The sequence below is a fragment of the Anser anser genome (assembly GCF_964211835.1).
Source record: "Anser anser genome assembly, chromosome: 1".
Classification (NCBI taxonomy): domain Eukaryota; kingdom Metazoa; phylum Chordata; class Aves; order Anseriformes; family Anatidae; genus Anser; species Anser anser.
This window is the reverse complement of record NC_139720.1, coordinates 19,913,515-19,937,660: the sequence shown is the minus strand read 5'-3', so window position 1 is coordinate 19,937,660 and position 24,146 is coordinate 19,913,515. Positions and strand designations below refer to the sequence as shown.

Sequence of the window (24,146 nt, the reverse complement as noted above, 5' to 3'; positions counted from 1 at the left end):
TTGATGATGAATATCTCAAATAACTTAGGGTGATAAGGCTATTTTTCATTATCTTTGTGTTGCCAAAGGAGAAAACTGGGATACATATGGCTTTAAGCTACAGAAGGAAAACTTAAATTCCTATGTTAGTGAAATAGAATCATAGAATCATAGAATCATAGAATATCCCAAGTTGGAACGGACCCATAAGGATCATTGAGTCCAACTCCTGGCACCACACAGGTCTACCCAGAAATTCAGACCATGTGACTAAATGCACAGTCCAAACGCTTCTTAAACTCCAACAGGCTTGGTGCAGTAACTACTTCACTGGGGAGCCTGTTCCAGTGTGCGACAACCCTCTCAGTGAAGAACCTCTTCCTGATGTCTAGCCTAAACCTCCCCTGCCTCAGCTTGACACCATTCCTGCGGGTCCTATCACTGGTGATTAAGGAGAAGAGATCGGTACCTGCCCCTCCACTCCCCCTCGCGAGGAAGCTGTAGACTGCGATGAGGTCCCCCCATCAGCCTCCTCTTTTCCAGGCTGAACAGGCCAAGTGATCTCAGCCGCTCCTCATACGTCTTCCCCTCTAGGCCTTTCACCATCTTTGTAGCCCTCCTCTGGACACTCTCCAACAGTTTTACGTCCTTTTTGTACTGTGGTGTATGTATCTATGGTTTGGTTGCTTTTATAAATACTTTTTAGCACCTGAACATCTATAAAGGCTTGGCAGTCATTCTAAATCACTAGACCTGTTTATGAAGCATGCAAGGAGACAGTGAACATCATTTGATTTTTCTATCCCATTGTGCTATTCCTATCATTAAAGTATCTGACCATCTAAGCATTAGAAAAATGATGTATGGGAAAAATTTGAAATTTGAAAATTCAATTCTGGTGGAAATGCTGAAAATTTTATTCTGGGCTCAGGTAATAGATAAAATAGTTATGTTCGTAATTGGATTAGAAATTGAAGCATTTCTATTGTGATAGAACAATTAAAATATTACTTCAAATTTATTGTATTTTAGGAATGTGATGTCAATAACAGCATATGTCAAAACATGCCAAGGAATATTATGTTATGACATGAGGTGTCATATTCCATTTCATTATGTGACTTTGCCTTGACATAATGCAATAGTTGACATGGTTTAACCATTACATTACATCAAATTAACATAAAAGTTGACATGTTTTGACTTCATTGAACCCAAAATGTTTCATAAGGTCAAAACAAAGTATAGTTACACTACCAGAACTGCTATTTCTGATACCTTTTAAAAAGTAATTAATATACTCTGGTAAAAGCCTTTCATGTCATGAAGTCATCATTTTCATTTTGTTGGAAGACAGCTTTTCCAGCAAAACATTCTCTAACAACTGTTAATATGCATGTGTGAACCAATAAGTGAATGATCACAATCTCCTTTGATTTTATCCAAAATACACCTTTACAACAGCTGAGGATCTGTCCTAGTGTTCCTCTGCCTCCTCTTGTCAGTGGATGTTTTTCCTTTTATCATGATGTAGATAAAGCTAGGTCAAACATCTGAGCTTTACATTTTGTTTGTGGTCACTCTGATCTCCGTCACAGTGAATTTTTTAGTCACAAGCCAGCTGCTGAGAAAACTGTCTGCCATGCTCATGGGTCTTACTTTGATATTTGACATTTCCAGCTCCCCAGAGGAATGCAGTTGTCATGGGAGGTGGTGATCGGGGAGATTGAGGCCATCCTTTAGGTTGCCAAGGCTAGTCACATGCTGGCCTTTCAAGATCAGGACTTAAATGCTGAGCTTCAAATCACAGTCAGCTGGGAGTCAGCTCTGAGAGCAAAGATGAGAGTGATGCACTTTTGATGGTCTGTGCTGCCAAGTGGTTATGGCTTGTTGCATTCTGGACAACATGCAGGTTTGGAAAGAAAAGGTGAAAAGAGGATAAAGAAGGACACTAAACATTTGATTTTTTTTTCTTCTGTTAAGATAGTTGTACTGAGAGGGTACCCTGAGAGCTGAAAGCTCCCTAGGGCTGGGGACCTGGAACCGTGTGGGATGTCCAGGCACTGGGCACCTCCCTGGGGATGGGGACCAGCCAAGGCCACGCTGGGACATGGGCCTGCAGGTGGGCCCAGCTTAGCAGGACTGTGGCTGGACAGGACAGTGGTATGAGGAGCTGGAGACTGACATCCTATGGTGTAGTTGGGGCAGGGACTGATGGCCCTGAGGGAACTGAAACTAGGTCCTGGGCCTTTGGGCCTTGACAGGGTGAGGGGAAGGCCCCAGGGTGGTCTGGGCAGGGACAGTGGCCTATTAGTGGTCTCAGGGCCCTGAAACTACAGTTCAGTAATCTTGGGTTACTGCAGATACCCATCTTATTAATTATAAAGTTGGTATCCCATCTTCACCAACCGACTTTTGGAGGAGAAACCAAAGCTTTCAGTCAACTGAAACACTTTTACTCAAAAACTGACTTGTGTGGAATGACTTGGACAAATTTCAGGGACAACATAAAGAAGGAATTCATTAGTACCCTCTAGATATCCTCAACACTGATATCCAAATACTCTGAGAAAAATCCAAATTTAGTCAAAAACCTTCATGCACCAACATGTACATTATCCTCACAATTTTGATTGGAACACAATTTAATACAACGCAGGAGACAGCTAGAGACCTCTTCATCTGACCCTGTGGCTCACCTGGGGTTCAAAGATCACACTCTGGATGTCACTGCTTCAAAAGAGAAGGTGGAAGTCTAAAGAAATAAGGGTTCCCAGGGTGTGTGACAGACATCAGTAAAGATATTCAGTACTGCAGAAGTCGGGTTTTATTTGTTTATATTTCTAATGAAATATAAATACAATATTTAATATCTCAAAAAGCGTTTCATACAATCTCTCTATTAATGTATTGCAAAATGAAAGGCAGATTTCTGAGAAACTGGACTAAACTGGTTTCTGATTTTAATTGATGGTAGCCATATACAAACTTGTGTCCCATGAAAGTGAATCTTTTTTTACTTATTTACAGCAAAGGTAACTGAGCTTCATGCAGAGAACTTGTGAGGCTGGCAAGATCCTCTTTACAGTGGTACTACACAAGAGACATGTTTTAACATGTTGGATGCAGAATAGCTGTTACTTCTGTGGAAACAAATATGTACTGTTTTCCTGTACAAGTAGGAGCTCTGGAAACTCATTTAAAGTTGCTTTAAAAGTGTAATATTGATCTATTTTTAACTTTCAAAATTAAGTTGACTTTAATGGCAGTGATTTTAGTGCCACATGGAGAAAAAATGACTTTGAACAAGGCATGAATACCACTTTGTTGTCAATAATTCACAGTTTACAACTGAAATTTACTTCTATATCTAATACTCAGAATAAACATAGAATCTTTAGAAAAGAAAAAAGAACAAATTTGAGGAGTGAATACTGCACATTATTAATATGATACAAAGAAACATAGACCTCTGGGAACTATTTTTCAACCCTAAAAATACCAAAAAGGTGGTATGATCTAAGAGTCATAAAAGCAAAATAAATCTAAGAGCTTGGAGCTGACTTTCTAGTGTACAAGAATATAAATTGCTGCTGCTGCTTGAGTTGACATTTATTTACCATTTTCCAGCATGAGAAAGAGACTCAAGATTAGAACAGAGAAAATCAAATTATGTTCTGTTCCTTTGGCTACTGGGAGGACTGTGTTTTAGAGATAGCTTTAAAGGTACATAACTACTAGTAAAGGCCAGTACCCCACCAAACGTAGTTTATTCTTATATGAACTGTTATAGAATCACTGAGACAGAACTAAAGAAATCAACCAATTTTATTTTCTACTAAATAACCAGTAAATAATAAATATAAACAATATGTAGATAATGATGTCACTTTTGGGGCTGATAAGAAACTTCATATTAAAATCCAAAGTCCAGGTAAAGATGTAGCTAAGAAATGAAGCAGTTCCATATTTGAAATAACACAGTTTTAAATTAAGTAAGATTTTCCACAAATAGCACTTTAACGAAGCAAGAATAATTAACGGTGTTTTGAGTAGACTGAATTTCCCAGCTGTAAAGATTCATTGCAACTATTTATAATGTTAATAACTTTAAATGTGTTTTATTAACAGTACTTTAGGTAGATTCTATGTAATATCAAAGTAAATATTCTGACCAAGTATCTTGTGTCTCTGTGAAAATCAGGGGGATGAGAGTGTAATATAAAATGAATAAGGTTATTAAAAGCAAGGCTGCTTCATAGCTTTGATTTCATACTAAGCAGTTAGGTATTAAAACATTTATACCCAGGTTTCTGTCAGACCCATGAGAAATAATAGTTTTCATAGGTGTTTAACTTACAGTCATTTACCCAAAATAGACTGTTTACTTTTATCCTGATGGAAAATATATTTTCCTCCTTACAAGCTTTGCTGAATTTATTAATAGTTTTTTTTCTTTTCTTTTACTTTCTGTCAAGTTCCTATAATCTAAATTGCCCTGAGAGAAGACGGTGTGTGTGAGGGGAATATGTTAAATTTATCAAATAAAGTGTGGAGGTGGAAAATATTAATTAAGTATAAGAGAACTGATGTCATAGAATTAGCATGAAAAATGAATAACATAAAAATGATGTGTAGTATGAAGTAACTAGTGTTTTGAGCAGGGATCAGTGCTAGATAATCCTATTTTCTAGTAATCATATCAGGAAGATTTAGAAAAAAAGCATAACTGAAACTGGGAACCGCAGAAATATATTTCATCCTTTATGCTACCACATGTTGAAAATAAGATGAGTATTATTTAACCGTGGTAAACCTGAATTGGAAGACTGGTTTGTCCCTTAGAAATGTTGTGTCTTAATTTTTTAGCTGATTTTCCTTAGCAACTGCAACTCTTTCTTCTTACTTGCACAATAGGAAGTACCTTTTTGTGCCAGCATGCAGACAGTCACTGCAGCTGAATCAGGATCCTCTGCTTGCATTCAGAGAGACTCACTGACATCACAAGAGCTTTCTACAAGTCTGTATCTTTTTCTATTGGAAACAGTTTCCTGAACTATGTTTTATGTAAAGAGAACAACTTTACAGAGATACACTCTGTAGTGCATCTTAGAAGAGTAACTGTAAAGTCCTGAGAGAGAGCACAATCAATTTTATTGTCTGTATATCAGAAAATATCTTGGTTTTGTGTTTTACAACTCTGCCACATGCAATGCTTATTTAATAGTAGTTTATAAAACATGACAAAAGATAAGCATCCTGGACTGACTTTGCATTTTTTCAGTTGCTGAGGAGAGTTTCTGGGATGCAGTAGCTTCTTTAGTAGCTCTAGCAGAGCAATTACCTTTGAGCAGAAGTCATTCTGATATGGGGCCATATCACTAGATCACTAAACATAGGCAGTTAGTTTAGGCACAGCAATAAGAATTACTACGTCTGGATAAGACTAAATACCCCTTCAGTGCAGAGCCATATCTTTAACAGTAGCCATCTCTAGAAGGATATATATAGAATGATGCTTTCTTAGACATATGCCCTCAGTTTGGAAAAGCTGTAATGCAGATATTTCCTGAGGTGAAAGTTGCTGCATCTTCTGTATAACATTCCCCAGCACACTTTTCTTCAATGATTTTTATAGCTGTCTTTATAAGTATTTGTATCTTTGACATCCATGGCATCTCATCACAATGAGTTCCATGGGTACACTGTATACTGTGTAGTGAAGTATGCTTTCTTTGTTCATTTTGAAGCTTCAGCTTACTTAACAGGAGGTTATGAAGCACTACCACAGGTCGATATAGTAGAGAGATGGCTGAAAATACTGTCATGTAGCAGGGTTTTAGCAGAAGCTGACCTCCAGTGGGCTTTCCTGAGGACTGATAATATGTGCAAGAGTAGGAGGACTAATTCAACAGAATCTATGCTTGTATAAACCTTGCCCATTTATGGAAAAGAAATGAAGGCGAGATCAAAGAAGCTGAGAGAAGGTAGCAAGAAAGTGCGAAAGCAAGACGTGTGAATTTGTATGAAGAGTTTGGCCTCCTTCCACTTCCCTGCTGCTACAATTAAAGCAGAGCACCTGTGTTATGAGGTTGAGTAGCTCTATGCTACTTAGTTTAGGTCAGTATCTACTTCTGTAAGAGCCTTTCTGTGTTCAAAGAAATAGACTTTTCTGTGTTACTAGTAAATAACAATTTTATCAAAAGGATTGTCAAGGTTGCTATAGAAGCAACCAGAAGAGTTCAAATTTTTCAAGTAATCTTTAGCATCAAAAGAAGGCGTATTTTAGAACACCTGGAGTTTCTTAGAGGTTGCTTTCCCATTGTTTTTGAGATAATAATGTATTTATTTGTTTTAGAAAGTTGAAAAAAAAACTTTAACAATACTGAAATTTGGACTTATGCTTTTGATAGCACCAATAGAATAGCACTAGCTACTAGATCTAACTGTACCCCATAAGGAATTTAGAGACAGAATTGCATCCCATGAGTGTTTCACATATATAATGAATTGCAAAACTATTGTCCTGGGTTTCAAGGTGCATGAAATGCTTTGTGATTATTTTATATTCCTTCAGCTCCAGTATTTACAAATTCAGATCTCTCAAGCATTTGTGCCATCTTAAACTTGATAGTCTTCAACACTGTTAAGCACCCAGTACTCTAGGAAATTAGAAATGTAAGCAGCTAAAACATGAAGTCTGAAAATCAGAAATATATGTACAAGCTTATTTACACCTGCTATTGGAATGAGGTGAAAGGGTAAATACTAGAAGTTGGTTCCAGGGTAAAAATAGTTCTGCCCTTTTTGTCTGACATCCAGTGACTGATGGACTTCTAACATTGGCCAGAGCTAACATAGGCTGGAGCTCTGGATAAAGTGAGGAGCAGTAAAGTCACATCTAGGATTCCACTCCTTAGTGTTTCGTTTCTCTTACAGATTTCTTACACAGTAGTTGTTTACCTGAGCTGTGAGCCTGAATTAATAGTTTGTCTCTATTGATATTTTGAGCACCAGGTTTTCGAAAGCTATACAGTGAACTCCATTAAACTCAAGAGGCTGTTCCTTCAGGAGACTGTCAATATTGCAATTCTTGCACTTTAGGCCTAGACTTTTAAATTTAAATGTTTTAGCTTTCTAATGGTATCAGCAACAAAGCAAATCCTGCCACGGGAGTACTAATTTATCCGTTCCTTGGTGTGTGCTCACCCAGCTTCCTCACGTACATCAGTTCACTGAGATTACGTGGGTTTGTATTTTCCAGGTGTGGGAGTAGTGTAGGAACATCTTATCTGATAGCATTAACTGTTTTTTATATTTTATTACAATTTTGATGATTTTCAATGTGTAGAAATATTTATAATGCTCAACTATGTATATTTAAGTTACCAACTTCATTTCTTTTAGGATGTTTCATTAATTTTCATATGCACTTCAGGAAAAATCTGCCTGAGGAGGAGTATAGAAGGGTTAGTTTATGAATTTTAGGGAGGTTCTACATAGTTAAGTTCTGTCTAACTCTCTAAAAGGAGAGGGAAAAGGGGAAGAACAACTTAAAGGAAGTCTGCAAACAGAAATACTTCTGTTGTCCAAGTCTTTACCTTTCTCTACCATATTTAATCTTATTTTATTCCCTAAAAAACTAGCTTGATTCATCTTTATTTTTTTTATTTTTTTTTTCTCTTTTTTCTCCCAGATCATTTACAGTAACGTTACCATGGAATCAGATATTACATTAAATGTAAATAACATTTATGAATTTAAAACCAATGGGTTTTCACATTTATAGATTTAATTTTTGACACATGCTATACACATCTAATACACTGTTTGTATCTGAATTATCTGCATATAGAGAGATTAGAAAAAAGTTTCTTTACAGTTATGAAAAAAATCTGAGATTTTATTTGTCTTTTCTATTTTTTTTCCAAATAAAATTATGTGGAAAAATAGTGTTGTTAACTAAAAAAAGAAAACAAAACAAACAAAAAAAAACCACAAAAAAAGATATGGCTGCTGAAAAACTAATCCCCTTATTTGAACATGTTAATGAAATTGTCTATACTAATTATCCATTGCTAGTACTACTTAACAATCATAAAATACTTTTCATCTTCAAAGCATACTTTATTAAAAGTGTTTGGAAGTGTCTGGAAGCTTTTGCTATTCAAATATAGATTACTATTAAGACACCTTTTAATAATGGGGACAATTAGCTGGTGGTAGAAATTACTTCGGGGTACGATGTATTATCCATCACTTGAAATCTTTAAATCAACGTGGGATGACATTTAAGGAGATACATTATGTCTTACACCAAAACGATGAGCTTGATGCAGAAATTATCACATGATTTGCCTGCTGTAGAGAAGATTAGAATATATTATAGTAATATTTCCTTCTGAGTTTAGATATATAATTTAAAAATAATTAGTAATTGTTTATTTTTAATTTCTAATTAGGGTATTTGTAACAAAGTGTCTAGGATTTTGCTGTGTTGCTGAGAAGAAAGTTCAAGCCAGATTAGGAGTAAATAAAATTCAAGTTTGAGCACTGTTTTCAGAGTTTAAATTTCTACCATATCACTATTAAGGTCAGTGCTTGAAAAAAATTATTTATATTGATTTTTTTTTTGCTCATTATGACACTCTAATGCTTAATATGCTTCTATATTAATTTTGAGTTATTAGGTATATTTTAAAATAATTTTAAAAGTCTCTATCACCACAACATATGTGTATAAAGCAAGTCATTGCTGGTTCTGATGAGTAAGATAGCTTCATTTTTAAGGGCTTGATCAAACTGATCCAACAAATGGCCCAAATCCATGGGGATTCCCAAAAATGGGAAACAATGACACAAGGCTCCTAAGATCATAACTTGGGATTCCAAATACACACAGATGCCAATCAGCTCATTGAAATAAAATAAAATAAAATAATTCTGTTTTCAGAGAGAACACTCACTGTTGACAAAATTCCCATGTGTATCATGATTTATGCTAAAAATGTCTTGTATTCTCATTTTTTCAAAGACTATAAAAACGCAGCAACAGAGCGCTAGCGATTATTCATTCCTGAGACCTAAAAAATATTATTTCTAGCCACATAGATTTCTTCTTAGCTATAAAAAGGAAAAAAAAAATCTGTGTTTTACCTTGTCAGTGGTTTCCCACAAGAATTTACAGGTCAGGTCAGCTGCCAGCTAAAACTAATTACACCTGACATTACTGGTATAGTATTCAAAGTTATATAAATTATATTTCTAAATGAAAGCCAATAAGTCCCACAGGTATGAAAACAAACATTAAAATGTTTACAGTGCCTATTGGAAAGAATGATGATAAAATAACATCCCTGCTTGTGATATTACAGTTATGTTTGCATAGTTTCCAATGTAAGCCTCCTTTTAAAGGTTTATCTTCTGACTGTTAAATCCAAGATAAAAGAGGCAAAGAAAGGCTTCAAACAAACAAATATATATATATATATTACTTTAATCCTGTGTGGGAAGAAGTAAAGAAGAAACAAAATTATATGGGACAAACTTGAGTTATAGAAAAAGCACTTTACTTATGAAGCTGCTTTGAGTTGTTATTTGCTCCCAAATGGCAAGTAGAACTTTCTAAAATGGCTTGAAAATTTATTTTTGCTCTAATATACTTTTAAGTGCCCTTACCCTCTTTTCCTTTATACAATTTTAAAAAGCTTTAGTAAATGACTTCGAAATAAAAGATAACATGTTTTACTCCAAATATAGATATATTTTTAACAGTAGGTTATTTTGTTCCAATTAAATTTTTCCATTTGAGTTCACTTATATACCACAAAAATGTCACTTGTATTCTTACTCCCATTTGCTAATGGACATTCAAACAGTAGTATATTGTGCTGACTTAGAGACTGTCATGATGATTTTAATTGAAGTTCCTGCATAGTACAGACTAGAGAATTTACTTATGTAAAGTTTCTTTGAATGGAAATTTCACCACAACACGCTGGATTGTTACCCTGCTTAATTACACTCAGGCATAACAATCTACATTTTATTAGTACCCTGAAATTTGTTTGGCCTTTCAATCTTGTATTTTGTGAATTGTCAATATTAGATCTGGATCTGGGCTCTGTTTTTCAGACACCTCTAATTGGTATCTTTCTGTTTATTCACCAACATTTTTTTTTCTTTTTTTTTTTTTCTTCATGCCATATTCTTTATTTTAACTGTTTAACTGAATTTTGAAGCAACTTAATCAGTGATTGGAAAGATAGCGTATCCCATTCTGTAAGCAAGGCTTCCATTCTTCCTTTCTCAACTTTAATTTTATTCATACTGGAAATGGCATTGTTTGCAAATGACAAGTTTATCAAGCATTTCAAGCTTCTCTATCTTAATAAGTGGTTCCGTTCACTAGTCTTTGCTTACTTTAAGCATTTTATTCACTTTCAAATAAATCTATAATTATCTTGCATTTTCTTCAGATCAGTGATAAGTACACAGACCACTGCATGATTAGTACCATTTCATCACTGGTTATGCTACAGTACTCTTTACAGCCACCTTTTTTACACCTACAAGTAATTTTTTAACTCAGTTAAGTGTGTCAATTTTCTAAACAACCTATCAAAAGGTTTCATATCTGTTATGTTGCATATGTTTAAATAATTTACATTAAAAAATAACTTACTTTGGATCCAAATTTTGTTAAAATATATTACAGTTTCATTAAAAATGTTGTTTATTTGTCAGAGTATTTTCTGTAAATGTTGATCACTTAATTTCCTATTAAATTATTAAGTAACTATTACTTTTTTTTTTTTTTTAATGCATCTCTGTCAAGTTGTTTGCAAATTCCTGTGCTACAAGACTTAGTGTTGTTAAATGTTAATGTAGAAGGAATTGTTCAGATTGGCTAAACATCAGCAGGTAGATGTTTAGCCATAACCAGCACACCTGGTTAGCTTTATTTATTTTTCCTGCATAAATGGTGTTAGGCAAGGGTGAAACAATTGTAGATCAAGATGGAGAGTGTTGACTTGATACAGTTTTGTCATCATCAATGAAACCAATGGACTGTATGAAAATCCAGTTCTATTCAAATAGCCATATTGGCTGTCAATCAACTCAAGGATATTTGGGGTACATATGGCAGAAACATTTTCCTTTTTGATCAACCCATGCAAAAACCAGATGTAGTTGAAAAGCTTGGACTCAGGATAACAAGGGAACTTCTAATCCCTTAAAGCAAACATACTTTGGTTGTACCATTGTACTGGGTTGGGCTGGGATGTTAACTTTCCCCGCAGCAGCCCATACAGTGCTGTGCTCTGCACTCGTAGCTAAAACCGCAATGGTATCACACCAGTGTCGTGTCTGCTGCTGAGCAGTGCTGGCACAGCATCAGGACTCTCTCTAACCCCCCTAGGGGTGGGCGAAGATGTGAGAAAAGAAACATCACCAGGGCAGCTGACCTAAACCAACCAAAGGGATATTCCATACCATATGATGTCACACTCAGCAATAAAAGGTGGAAAAAGGAGGAAGAGGGGAGGGGTGGGCTCTCATTGTGAAAACGTCTGTCCTCCTCCTGAACACCGGCTTGCGTTGAGGCCCTGCTTCAAGGATGTGGTCAAGCATCGCTCATTTGTGGGAAGTAGAGAGTAATTTCTTTCCTCTGCACTTCCACATAGCCTTCACTTGTTTTGTTTAGTTTTCCCTTTCCCTCCTCCCTTTTCCCCTTTCCTTTTTTTCCCCTTTAGTTAGATTGTTAATTGTTTAGTTAAATTGTTTAGTTAAATTGTTTAATTAATAATAATATTTCCTTAATAATTATTATTTTTTTCCTTCCCTTTAATTAAATCATCCTTATCTCAACCCGTGAGTTGTTCTTTCCTTTACTTCTTCCCCTCCTCATCTAAGGAGGGGGAGTGAGAGAACGGTTGTGGTGTTCTGCTGCCTAACACGGTAAAACCACCACAACCATACTTGGTTTTGCCAATGCCAGGACCGTTATAGAGCCCAGTGTAAATTTAAGACTTGACTGTGGACATCCACAATGTCTGTGTAACAGGCAGGACTGGCAACCTTTAAAAGGAAGTATTCCCAAACCATTGCATTTATCTGTGACTGATCATGTCATACAAAAGTAGATGGGATACGTGGTAGGCTGCACTTGTTTACATTGAAGGCAATCTGTGTATGAAAGCTGATTAAAGCTGAGTGAATCCTTGAGGTATCCATTCCTTGCTCCCCTTTCAGATTTTCAGTTTGTCCTAGCTGTGGGTAGACTTGGAAAACCTGAGATTGACACTTCACTTTATGACAGAGTAGTAAGACAGTCAGAGTGTGCTAAAGGAATAGACGCAATAAAGACATGGCCACAATCTGTTGGGAAGTGGGACTGTAGCAGAGTAAAACAAAAAATGTGAGCATTGAAAAGTGCCATAGTGAATTAAACAAATTCCATCAGTTTGAGTAATTCCTGAAACAAATCTTCTTTTTGGATTTCTCCAGAAGTAATGGGGTTCTGTACACCATTTATATCACCTTGCACTGAATTTGTGTAGTTTCATCCTGTGGAGAAAGAACAGTTCATTTACTGAAAGTAACTTTTATTTTTGCTTGAAAAATGTCTGTGGATATGTCATATTTTTGTGCTCTAGCTTAATATTTACACACACTTATTTAGTCCCAAGCAATGTAAATATAATAAAATGAGATTTCTATTAATATTTTCATCAGTCATACTTGATCAGTTCCTGTTATTGGAATGGGAATCTGGATGGCTTAAATCATTTAATAATCTGATCAATGAGCTGAGGGAAAGATTCTAGATGTAAATAGCTTACAGATTTTCTTTGGCAATATGCTTATGAGTAAGGAAGTCCTTTAGTGCAAAGAAAGGAGGAGGAGTTAGATACATTGCAAGCCAGACAAACCAAAACACCTTATCTATTTGTTCATTTGCAAATTAGTGCCTGCCTCTGATGCTGTACAAACACATACACACAAATGCAGTTGTTTTGAAAAAGTGGGACAGAAATGCACTCCAGAGTGGGGTTTTGGTCAGGAGACTTTTGATCTTGAATATTCCTTAAGAGAGAAACCCACAAACTACCCTTATTTTCCTGGAAGTTTAAGTACAAAAAGGTAGCCTGTATAAAGCTTATAAAGCTTATTGTTTCAATTAAAGTTTTTTGAAGACACTACTTCCAAATAGAAGTATATAAGCTTTGGATGATTCTTTTTTTCCCCACAAGAGAAAAAAAACAAAACGAAACAAAACAAACAAACAAAGCAAACAAACAAACAACAACAACAACAACAACAAAACAAAACAAAACAGGCCTTTTGCAGTTCTTACTGATTTTCCTTAGCTGGAAAAATGAAAATGCAATACAAATATTTATTATGTTTCAGGTAACAGACAATATGCAAGTAGTGTAGTTGAAAAGATATGATTCTCTGTCTCTGTTTTCTATTTTAGTAGTAGAATGATTTTATGACCTTTAAAATCTTCTATGCTTTTTATCAACTAAGAAATACCAAGATTTATACTTTGCAGCTGTGCTTCATGTGATGTTTTAAAAGATCAGAGAATTCAGTTTTTCCAATAATTGCTAATTATATTTTACTATAAAAGTATGAATTTAGTCTCTCATAAAGACCTTTAAATTTAAGGTTTCTGTCCTATGACAAGATTCATGTTGGCAAATCCATTTCTATTCCTCTTGATTCCATTTATAGCATCAATGTCTAAATTAAGAATCAGCCAGTGACAGAGTGAGGTCATCACTAGACATGAATGCCTAGGTGAAGGCAGAGACATAAGATGAATTATGGGGTCCACTGAAACCAACAATAAAAATTCCAGTGCTGTATTTCACTTGGTATGATCATACCATTCTTTTCAAGATGAAATGAATGGCTTTTGCTATTTAATAAACATTTTCAATTAAAGACTTACAAACTTCAGTTATGAAAGGGGAGATTATATAATATTTACTGATTTGTGCTTCAAAGTATATTAATAATTAAATGAATTCTTTCACTTTTCTAAGTGTTTAAGAAAAAAGACCAGGATACAGTTTGTAGCAAATATTTAGCCTAAGTGTACATGAAAATTGAAGCTGAATTTTCCTTCCCTTTTCTAACCGTTTTGTGACTGTCTGTATTGCCAGTTAAATATGTAGTCCATACTAATAATAACACTGTGTCTACTAGTTAGTTAGTTAAAATTCTACTGCTACTGGACCTATCTCTAGGGAAGACACTTTATTCAACAAAATCTGAAGCTAACTCATGTTAAAGAGATAACTCCACTCAATCTATCCACTGTATTTTCCTCAATAAAAAAGAAAATATGCTAATAAGTATCACTTGAGAATAAAAATTGAAATAATCACTTATGAATTTACCCACAGCTGACAGCTTTATTAATCTCTGTAGCTGCTGTCATTTGATAAAGAACAACATATAATAAAAACTCTGCAAATTACCTAATTAGGCATTCTGCAGCAGAAGCTCTGCTATTATAACAACCAGTAATCAAGAGAAAAAAGATATCATTCGTCTTGGAAAGAAACAGCTCTTTGAGAATCTTTCTCATTTATGATGATCTAGCTACAAACCAATGAGAGAATAATGATTCATTGTCAACAGCAATATTCTGGCATGTAGCTTTTGTTACTAAGAGATGAAGAAGAATCCTTGTGCTTGACAGGAAGTTCGTCTTCCAAAAATATTCTGGTGCATGTTTGTTACAGCTTGAACAGAAATATATCCCAAAACCTGTAAGCACTCTATCAGGAAAGCAAGGAGGACTCGGATTACTTTATTCATAGATCTACATGACTTTCTCTGTTCCTTTGTCTTTCTAAGGAGAGATGTATCTAATCTCAAAAGATCTGTATCCAGTGCGAAACAATACCTTCCAAACACTAATCATGTTTGAATCAGACATGTATCTGGGATAATGGGGATGGGTTTTATCTGATCAGTGGTAGACATCTTCATTTGACCTATTCACTACAGGCTAGAGTAGAACAGGATTTTGTTCATCTCATCCTGAAAAGAATAAAATAAAAAAGTTAAAATAGGTCCTTGGGGACCTGTGATTAAAAATATCTACTTCTTTCACCTGACAGGAAAGGGAGCTAAGTAGCTAACACTGCAAACACCTGAAGCCAAGTGTGGATGCTTCTAAAATGTTTTCTTCCAGTGTGTTTACTGGTGGTATGTGTAACTTTATCTCATTATCGGAGTCACAGATTCTGTAGTCCTTTAATCTTGTGAAATATTATTAAATACTGTGGGAATGGAAAAGTAATAAGCTTTTGAAACTTCAGTAAGCCTGCTTGCTCAGTCTGGCTTTTGAGTAATGTGTCTTCTGCAGATGGAAGTAAAAACTTTTTAACCTCCCCCTTTCTTTCTTTAAAAGGCCTAAAGGGAAAAAGAGGTGAAAGAGGGAGGGGAGAACAGAAATTTTCCTGGGTCTGGTTGGGATCAAGTTAACTTTCCTTTTAACAGTCATGTAGCGCTGAACTTTGCACTCGTGGCTAGAACAGTGTTGATAATGCACTACTGTTTTGTATATTGCTGAGCAGTGCTGGCACAGCACCAAGGTTGTCTCCCCACCTTCCCCAGAACAGACCAGTAGGCTAGGGGTGGGCAAGAAGCTGGGAGGGGACATAGCCAGGACAGCTGACACAAACTGACCAAATGGATTTTCCATACCATTTGATGTTGTGCTTGGCAATAAAAGCTGGGTGAAATGAGGAGTGGAGGGACATTTGTGGTTATGCAGTTTGTCTTCAGATGCAACCACTATGCATGCTTTCCAGGCTCTGCTTTCCAGGAAGTTACTGAACAATTCTTGCTGATGGGAAGGAATGAATAAATTTCCTTTGTCTTTTCTTTCCGTCCAACCTGTACTTTTATTATTGAACTGCTTTTATCTCTATCCATGAGATTTTTAATCTTATTTTCTCCCTCTGTCCTGTCATACAGGGAGAGTGACAGAGTGGCTGGGTAGCCACTTGGTCTGGAAAACAGCCAGCATTAACCACACCCAAACTAAAAACTGTGTGAGAACATTTTCTTTCTAGAGATGCTTGTTTGTCTTGAAGGTATGAACAAAGCACTTCTTTTCCTCTGGAAATAATTAAAGAAGTTGCAAGAAAATTATGTAACAAAGGCTAGAGACACATTTATTTATTTATTTGTTGTGAATTTGAACTGTTCAAATAAGAAGGTATATACTCACTTTCTAATATCTTCAAGAAGTCTCAGCCCCGTATTTTATTTTATTCTTTCTCTGAAGTATTTCCTGTACATTGCATAGTGTAATTTTATCAGCTAACTGTTGTAGGTTATCATGATGCTTTTTCCTGTCCTAAAGCTTATGGCAGCATTGAATTTTTGTTAGGTTTAGACTTGTACAGAGCATCCAGTGACTGATGGATGTATAAATTTTCAAATTCTAAATTGAGATGAAATTTAAGATTAATTTTTAAGCTTAACAAAGAAAATACAAAATTAATTTTACTTTACCAGAATGTTTTTAATATGTGATTTACTTTCACTAATGTGATTTAATTTCACTAATGCAAGGCTTTAATTGCTTCCAGTCTATATATTCAAAGCAGGGGTTGGCTCTTAATGACAATAGCATTCAAAGCCCAAATATAGAATATGGGCAATCAAATGGTTAATTGTTCAAAAAGAAGTAGATCATGCAATTTATTCTTCTCACAAACCTAAAACAAAACATAGTTCTTGGAAGTGCATTAGTTAAGAAAACATTCTATATATTTTATATGTCCAGTCTATTTTATGCTTTGGACCATACCTTAAAAATATTCATCTTCATGTCTTGAGGGACTGACATGATTGATTCAAAAAACTGGGGGGCAACTCTTAACAACCAGATTTCTACAGAGATTCCTGTCTGAAAGGAATCTGTGTAAAACACATGAAAGAGAAAGACATGCTATTGCAGGCACAGCCAGCTCTCATTGAAGAGAAGTTGTCATTCAAAAGTGTATCATTTCCCATACAAATGGCTTCTCAGTGGTTGTTACTAGATATGCACATATTTATGCTTATTTCCAGGCAAAAATCCAGCCTTTTACACCTATTTTTGCAAGCACATACATTGATAAAAATTTGACATTTATTACCTGAGTCTGCCTGATACTTGACTACTCATCAGTCTTTCTGATAAGAAGTCTTTGGTTCTTCCTTTGTTCTCAATGATCTTATTAAATCTCTTCAAGCAGAAGACAAACAGAAATGCTGGAAAAATATGAAAAAGACATCATGGGATGGCTCTATGTGCTGTAGCACCATTTTCACATGTAAGGTATTTATTCATTCACAGAATCACAGAATGGACGAGGTTGGAAGGAACCTCTGAAGATCATCTAGTCCAAACCCCCTGCCGAGCAGGATCACCTAGGATCATCCTCATTGCACAGGAGATGCACAGTCATTCTGCTTGAGATGCTTCATTCACTTTTGGTCATCTCACAAAGCTTCTAGTAAAGAAACTTTCAGTATTAGTAAAGCTTGTAACTGTGATATTTATAAACATTAACTTTACATAACATTCAGTAAAACATACAAGCATAATTTAAAAATAAATTAAAAGACCCAGATGGTATACAGTATTACTTTCTCTCATTATTTCTATTTTTTTTTTCTTCATTTTTGATAATTTCATCTGTCCAGGGTTCTTTGTCTTTTCATATATTTAATCTAAATAGGTTTGTATCCAAAATATTTCTGATCAAATATAATGCAAAATACATTATGAGAAATAGAATGTGCAATGTAATATTAAAAAATATAATATTAAAATATTAATTTAGGAAGATTTTATTATATTATATTTATGCTGTGAAAAAAAAGTACTTAAACATGACTTTTCTTTTTCATACTGTAATGCATTGGTAAATTTTTGGAACAAAAATGAGTGATAAATGGGTGATACTTTTTTTCCCCTTTTCCTGTTCCTTTCCTTTTCCCTTTTCCTTTTCCTTTTTTATTCCCTCTCCTCTCCTCTCCTCTCCTCTCCTCTCCTCTCCTCTCCTCTCCTCTCCTCTCCTCTCCTCTCCTCTCCTCTCCTCTCCTCTCCTCTCCTCTCCTCTCCTCTCCTCTCCTCTCCTCTCCTCTCCTCTCCTCTCCTCTCCTCTCCTCTCCTCTCCTCTCCTCTCCTCTCCTCTCCTCCCCTCTCCTCTCCTCCCCTCCCCTCCCCTCCCCTCCCCTCCCCTCCCCTCCCCTCCCCTCCCCTCCCCTCCCCTCCCCTCCCCTCTCCTCTCCTCTCCTCTCCTCTCCTCTCCTCTCCTCTCCTCTCCTCTCCTCTCCTCTCCTCTCCTCTCCTCTCCTCTCCTCTCCTCTCCTCTCCTCTCCTCTCCTTTTTTCTCTTTCCAAATCTGTTTCCACACTTGTTCATGCATTTATCTTTGATATAACTGTAGACCTCTATTTCAAGCTTAGTTTAGTTAAAATCTTAAATGTATTGGATGATTGATTGGCTTGCTGGACTTAAGTCTACCATGAAAATTGCCATGACCTAACCTTGTAATGTTTCATCTCTCTGCCCTGTCATAGGAATTTGAATGAGACCCATATTTTAATAGCCCTTTACACTGCTACCAAATGCCAAATCCAGTAAGCTTGACTATGTCCTTTACAATTATGAGTTGAATTGCTTCCTTCTGCTGAGGAATAGCTTTTATGTTACGCCATAACCTGATACAATTTTTGCTGTATTTCCTTGCCTTTCAGACTAAGAGGGAGTAAAACACATATCATCTCGATTATAACTTTATTCTTCTCATTTCTCCTTTCTTACAGTCTTATGGATTGATCTTTTCACTGTTGGTGTCTGGACTGCTAGAAAAGTTAAACGTTCTGGATTCTCCTTCTCCCTGTGTTGTGCATAGCAGTAACATGAACTTCCATTGCTCCAGTGTCTTCCAAAAAGGTTTTACACCAAAATGAAATAGCCAGCTGAGAAGCAAGTTATGTTTTTGCTTTTGGAAGCATTGAAAGAAAGAGCTTGAATAAAAGTTTTAATTCCTGTTCCTTCTTATCAAGAAATTCCATATTACCCATAAGAAAGCTGTTCTGTTAATATATCCCACATGACTTTTTTTTTTTTTTTTTTTTTACTTTTTTATTTCTTTCCTGCAGAGATATAGATTTGGAGTAGAGGTTGTTACTTCTTGTGAATGCATTGAGTATTCACATGACGGGATAAGCAATCCTCCAGCTCCTTTGGTCACTTCCAGTTGAACTGTTTAGGGAGAGGCTCCTTCCTCTGGACTTTTCTTCCCTTGGGTACATCTATGTGGAACTGAAACCCCTCTGTGATGTTCTACATCAGGCAGTGTAAGTCTTTTCTCCAGTCTTTGTCTGTGACTGCATATGATTACAGCACACTGAAAAATGCAAAAACCTGCGGCAGCAGCCAGAAGACAGGGTAAAAGATGATTCCTGAATCTTGGACCTTAGCCAGGGTTAACCCACCAAAAATGACCATGGGACCTAATCTGTGTCTCCCAAGTGAACCTTCGCTGGTCAAACGAGAATCACACTCACACCAGCTCTCTCTTTTCCTCTTTTTTTTTTCTTCCCCCTCTAAAGGACTTTGTAATACACATCGTGGCATGTTTTACATGGGAGACGGCCTGCTTTACAGTAAGACACCTTTCCAATGCATGGAGTTGAATTTTGTGATTAGATTAAGACACTATTATTTATCCAGTTATCTTTTATGACAACATAGTGGCACAGGTCAACTTAAAGTATTTTAGTATCCACATATGGTTAATGAAAAGGATTGAAAATCATGAGAAATAATGGAAAGTTTGTGGGATCTGAAAGAAACATGTTTTTCAAAGTGAGAAGGGGCAATTCTCAGTGCTCACAGACACAAAGGTAATGGAGTGAAATAGTACTTCTTGTATCATACAATCATTATCAGCTCTATGTGAGTGATGTGTGAGCCTCCAGGAAGTAGCATCCCTTCTGAAAACTCTAGACATGCTGAGACAGTGTCCACACAACAGGTTGTTTTTGTACAGGGTGAATTAGTTCATCAGCAGGAGCTGTATCATGCACAGAGTGAACAAGGAAGAGACTCAACTGTCTCAACTGTATTTCTGGAAAAAATTTATTCTTGAAAATGCTCTCACTGTTTCTATGTAATACTCACTCACCTGTTACTGACCTTCTAGGTATCCACATATTTGTCCTCTGACTTGTGTTTGAGCTGACTACTGGAAAAAAGGGTGGCTATTTGTACAGCTTCTGATTTAGGATAAGTAAAACTTTGACCTCTACTGAAATAATACATACATTTGAGTACTCCCTCTTTTCCACTCTGCCACAGTACAATGTTTTTTTTTTTTTTTTATTTCTCTCCAGGTCACATTAGAATGAAATGTGTTTTCATTAGAAGCCATGAAGTACATCATAAAATGCCACATGTTGATTCTAGCAGAAATAGAGGCAACTCCAGAATTTCAGTAGAGTTGTCCTTGTTCAGACTAGAATCAGAATTTGAACCCTTCAAAAATTACAAAAAAAAAATGAAAAAAAAAAACAAACACAACAAACAACCAAACAAAAAATTCTCATAAACAATTAGAGCAAATGGGAAAACAACTGAAAGAAAAACATCAAGTATGAGGATAGAATAAAAGGTAGTGTTCCAGTAAGCATCTCTGTAATACCTCTGAACCAAGATGTCCATTTCCTGATATATGTTAAAACAAACAAACAAAAATAAACAAAAAAACTATAAGAAGAACCTGAACTGTTTGCTTCAGTGAAATTAAATGCAGCTCAGATGTGTATGTGTATGCAGATGTAAAAGTAAAAATTGGGACTTTATAACAAAATAAGATGGAGGTAGGAAATATTTAAAAAAACAAGTCTATTACTAAATTGCAGACTAAAGCTACAGACATGGATATAAAAATTAAAATAAGACACAGAAAGAATTGAAATTATACAATTTAATTGAAAGTTATGTGCACAAATATATGAGCCAAAAATTTGGAAATTATTTCAAGACCTTATCTGTGCCTCCAAAATATTTAAGAAAAATACTGAAACTGCAAAGATTTTAGCAGAATTTACTTCTGCAAAGATGTGGTCCTCGTGCATACTGATGAGAGAAGCCCTGTTCTCAGGGGTTGTGACTAATTTTTGCCAACATAAGTTTACATCAGTAAACATACATTAAATCAATCTAGACAATAAACCATATATAGAAGTAGTTCTTTAAGGGTTGTTAGTAGAAGTTGTCTACTAATCTGTCAAGGTTTTACATAGATGGCATAGGTTTACAGGATGTAGAGAAATATATTTTTTGTTGTTGTTGTTTTCAGAATTTTTGCCTGGGCTTTCTTGTCAAGCATCACGAAGTGGGAGATCTAAAATGTAGTAGTGAGAATTCGTTTCATCACAGAACCACATTCTGGTGTAACATAGTCCAGTGTAAAGTGCTATGACACCACTACTATCAATTAAGAAGTTAGAGCAAAAGTTCCACAAGAACATGGGGAAACATTATTATTAATAAACTGAAGTAAATCAGGTGGTGAGAATGGCTTCTTTGGTTCTAACAATATGAAATATTGATCGAGATCTGAGGACAGACATTATAGAAACATATATGATGGGTTTTCTACATAGAATTATCAGTAGTGTTTTATGAAGCAGGATATTGTCAGCGATGACATTGCGTGCTTTTCCCTTCATAAAAATGGACATTTTAGACAAGTTAATGAATGAATGATCACAGCATCTATTCAAGTAACAAAGCATATTATTAACAGTACTTTTCTTAACCTCTTTGTTACACAAATAAGGCAACAAGCTTAGATGTAGAAAAAAAAGTTTTATTTGTTAGAAAACGTGACTCTATTACCAGAAATCATAACATTTTAGAGGGAGGATAATATCCCACTTGCTTTACAACCATCATCAAATATTTAAACCTTGAGCCTTATTCTGTTAATGTAAATGTAAAAGCTTACATTAGAAAAAAATACAATAAGAGCAGAATTTTTAAAAGTGCAATCTCTTTAAATCCACTATGTCAGCACTGTACTGCATTTATGAGCTGTGTCCACCTATGGTACTGAGAAAGCAGCAAATGTCCTATAACATCAACTCTTTCTAACCACATATAACATCTCCAACAGAAGTGGAAATGTTCCCATCACATATTTGATGGGAATATGCTTCTGCTATAAGTAAAAGCAAGAATTCAAGCTGACTAAAAATTCAAGAACAGGAAAAAAATTACAGCGTATTCATGCTCTGCTGTGGAAAATAAAAAAGTATAAACAAAAGAAGGAACAAATAACTCATATATTCATCTTAGAGAGAAAAAGTTTATAGAAAACCCTTGTCAGACTTTAAATACACTTCATACTCTGCTCTGGGACTGTTCTTCATACTCTGTTTCTGGCACTGACATACTGGCCTTTTCCCTGAAGGCCGAGAGAGCTACCATTCCTCTAATGCAGTGCACCTGCAGCACTGGGCTCATCCTCCTTGCAGCACAGCCCTGCTGGTACTGCTGCACCTTGGCATGCAGCTTGGACAAGGGCTGGGGCCCGCAGCCAGGGGTGTCTGATAGAGCATCCCAGGTGAATGCGGTCAAGGCAGTTATGGTCTGTTGGCATGTTCAGGCACCTGACACCTGGTAAACCAGGCTATATATTTTCTGCCCCACATCAGAGGATAAGCTTACCAATTCAAAAATATGAGATGCTAATTTTCAAAGAGGTGAGACACTGCTTCATCAACAATCAGCTGCTAACTAACTAACAAAAAAGAAAAACACACACATACAAATAAAACAAACAAACAAAAAAAACTAACAAAACAACCTCACCTCACCACCCCCACCCCAAAAATCAATTTGAAGACTAAACCACAGTTTCTGATGCCCGTGGAAATGCTGATATAGACATATATACACACACAAATTCTTTTTGACTGTAGTTAGCTTTGAATGTGACCCATATCCCACAGAGAGCAATATTTCATGATGTATGAATTACAGCAAGCTGAAAATAAACCAAATACTTTCACAGAAAATACTTTCTATAAACTGTAATAATCAAAAGGTTTCCTCTCACTTGCTATGTAATGAATTGAAACAAAATTTAAATTTAACTGAACTGTTGGCTCTATTACACATGGAAGATTTTTCCCCCTCTTTGTCTTAAAGCATGAGCCCATATTCTGAGATTGCTTTTATACAGTATTAAGACTCTACATAGTATAGCTTAAAATGGGAAATAAGTTTACAGGAATGCTGTTATCTCAACTACATTATATAAACATAGGAATTTCTTGTTCTTTGCCAATAAAGGCATTTCTGTAACTGTTATTTTACAGGATATATATATATTTATTCCTGGATAGCAATTTTTATCTTATCATACATGATTATATTGGAAAATATCAAAGCTGTATGCAACAGCTGAGGCTATCTTTCTTTTGAAGTTTTAACGTCTGCATTTCAGAGTAGCTTGTATATTGTTGAGACATAGAGTTTACCCACTGAATTAGGCTTAAATTGTTGCATTCCTTCCCCCCCCCCCTCCCCCAACAAAGTCTAATGAATTTGCTCTTTCAAAATGCATAATTCTGAAGTGCTGTGCACATTCAAGTCCTAAAACAGACAATGATAGTCTTTGCAGGTCATTTTAACTTTTCTCTGAATTAGAGCCTGTGGCTGTGTCAAAATGAAGCCTTAAACAAAACAAAGAACAGTAGTATGTGTCTGATTAAATTTACTCTAGTCTCCTTTGTGTCCTTGCTGTTCTCTAGAAAGGCCAATTACCTATATGAGAAAGTGAACATTTCACTGCTGAAGGGCAATATAAGGTCTTATTTCTCCAACTTAGTCATGGTGAAATACATATGCTACGGTTTTGGCTGCCAGAAATTGTTCTTTTCAAAACAAACGATGAATATTGCGGTTATTTTAGGGGATCTGTAGTCTCCACTGATGATTAAGAATTTGTTCTGAAAATGTCCTGTACTGGAGGCAGCTTTCTGTATAAAGCCTAGTCCAGTGAGCTGCTGACGGTCCTCAGTTGCTGCTGAATTAATTACCTCTTAGGAGTATTGAATAA

General features: G+C 35.8%; 1 long non-coding RNA gene across 1 annotated transcript in view; it reads right to left on the bottom strand.

The window, feature by feature from the left end:
* Positions 1-7,257: 7,257 nt before the first annotated feature.
* LOC310880540 overlaps positions 7,258-24,146 on the bottom strand; it is a 61,312-nt gene continuing 44,423 nt past the window's right edge. Inside the window, exons 3-4 of the long non-coding RNA XR_014571753.1 lie at positions 17,157-17,513; positions 7,258-12,549 (exon numbers count right to left, since the gene is read on the bottom strand). This is a non-coding gene — a long non-coding RNA (uncharacterized lncRNA). The remainder of the gene's footprint in view (positions 12,550-17,156; positions 17,514-24,146) is intronic.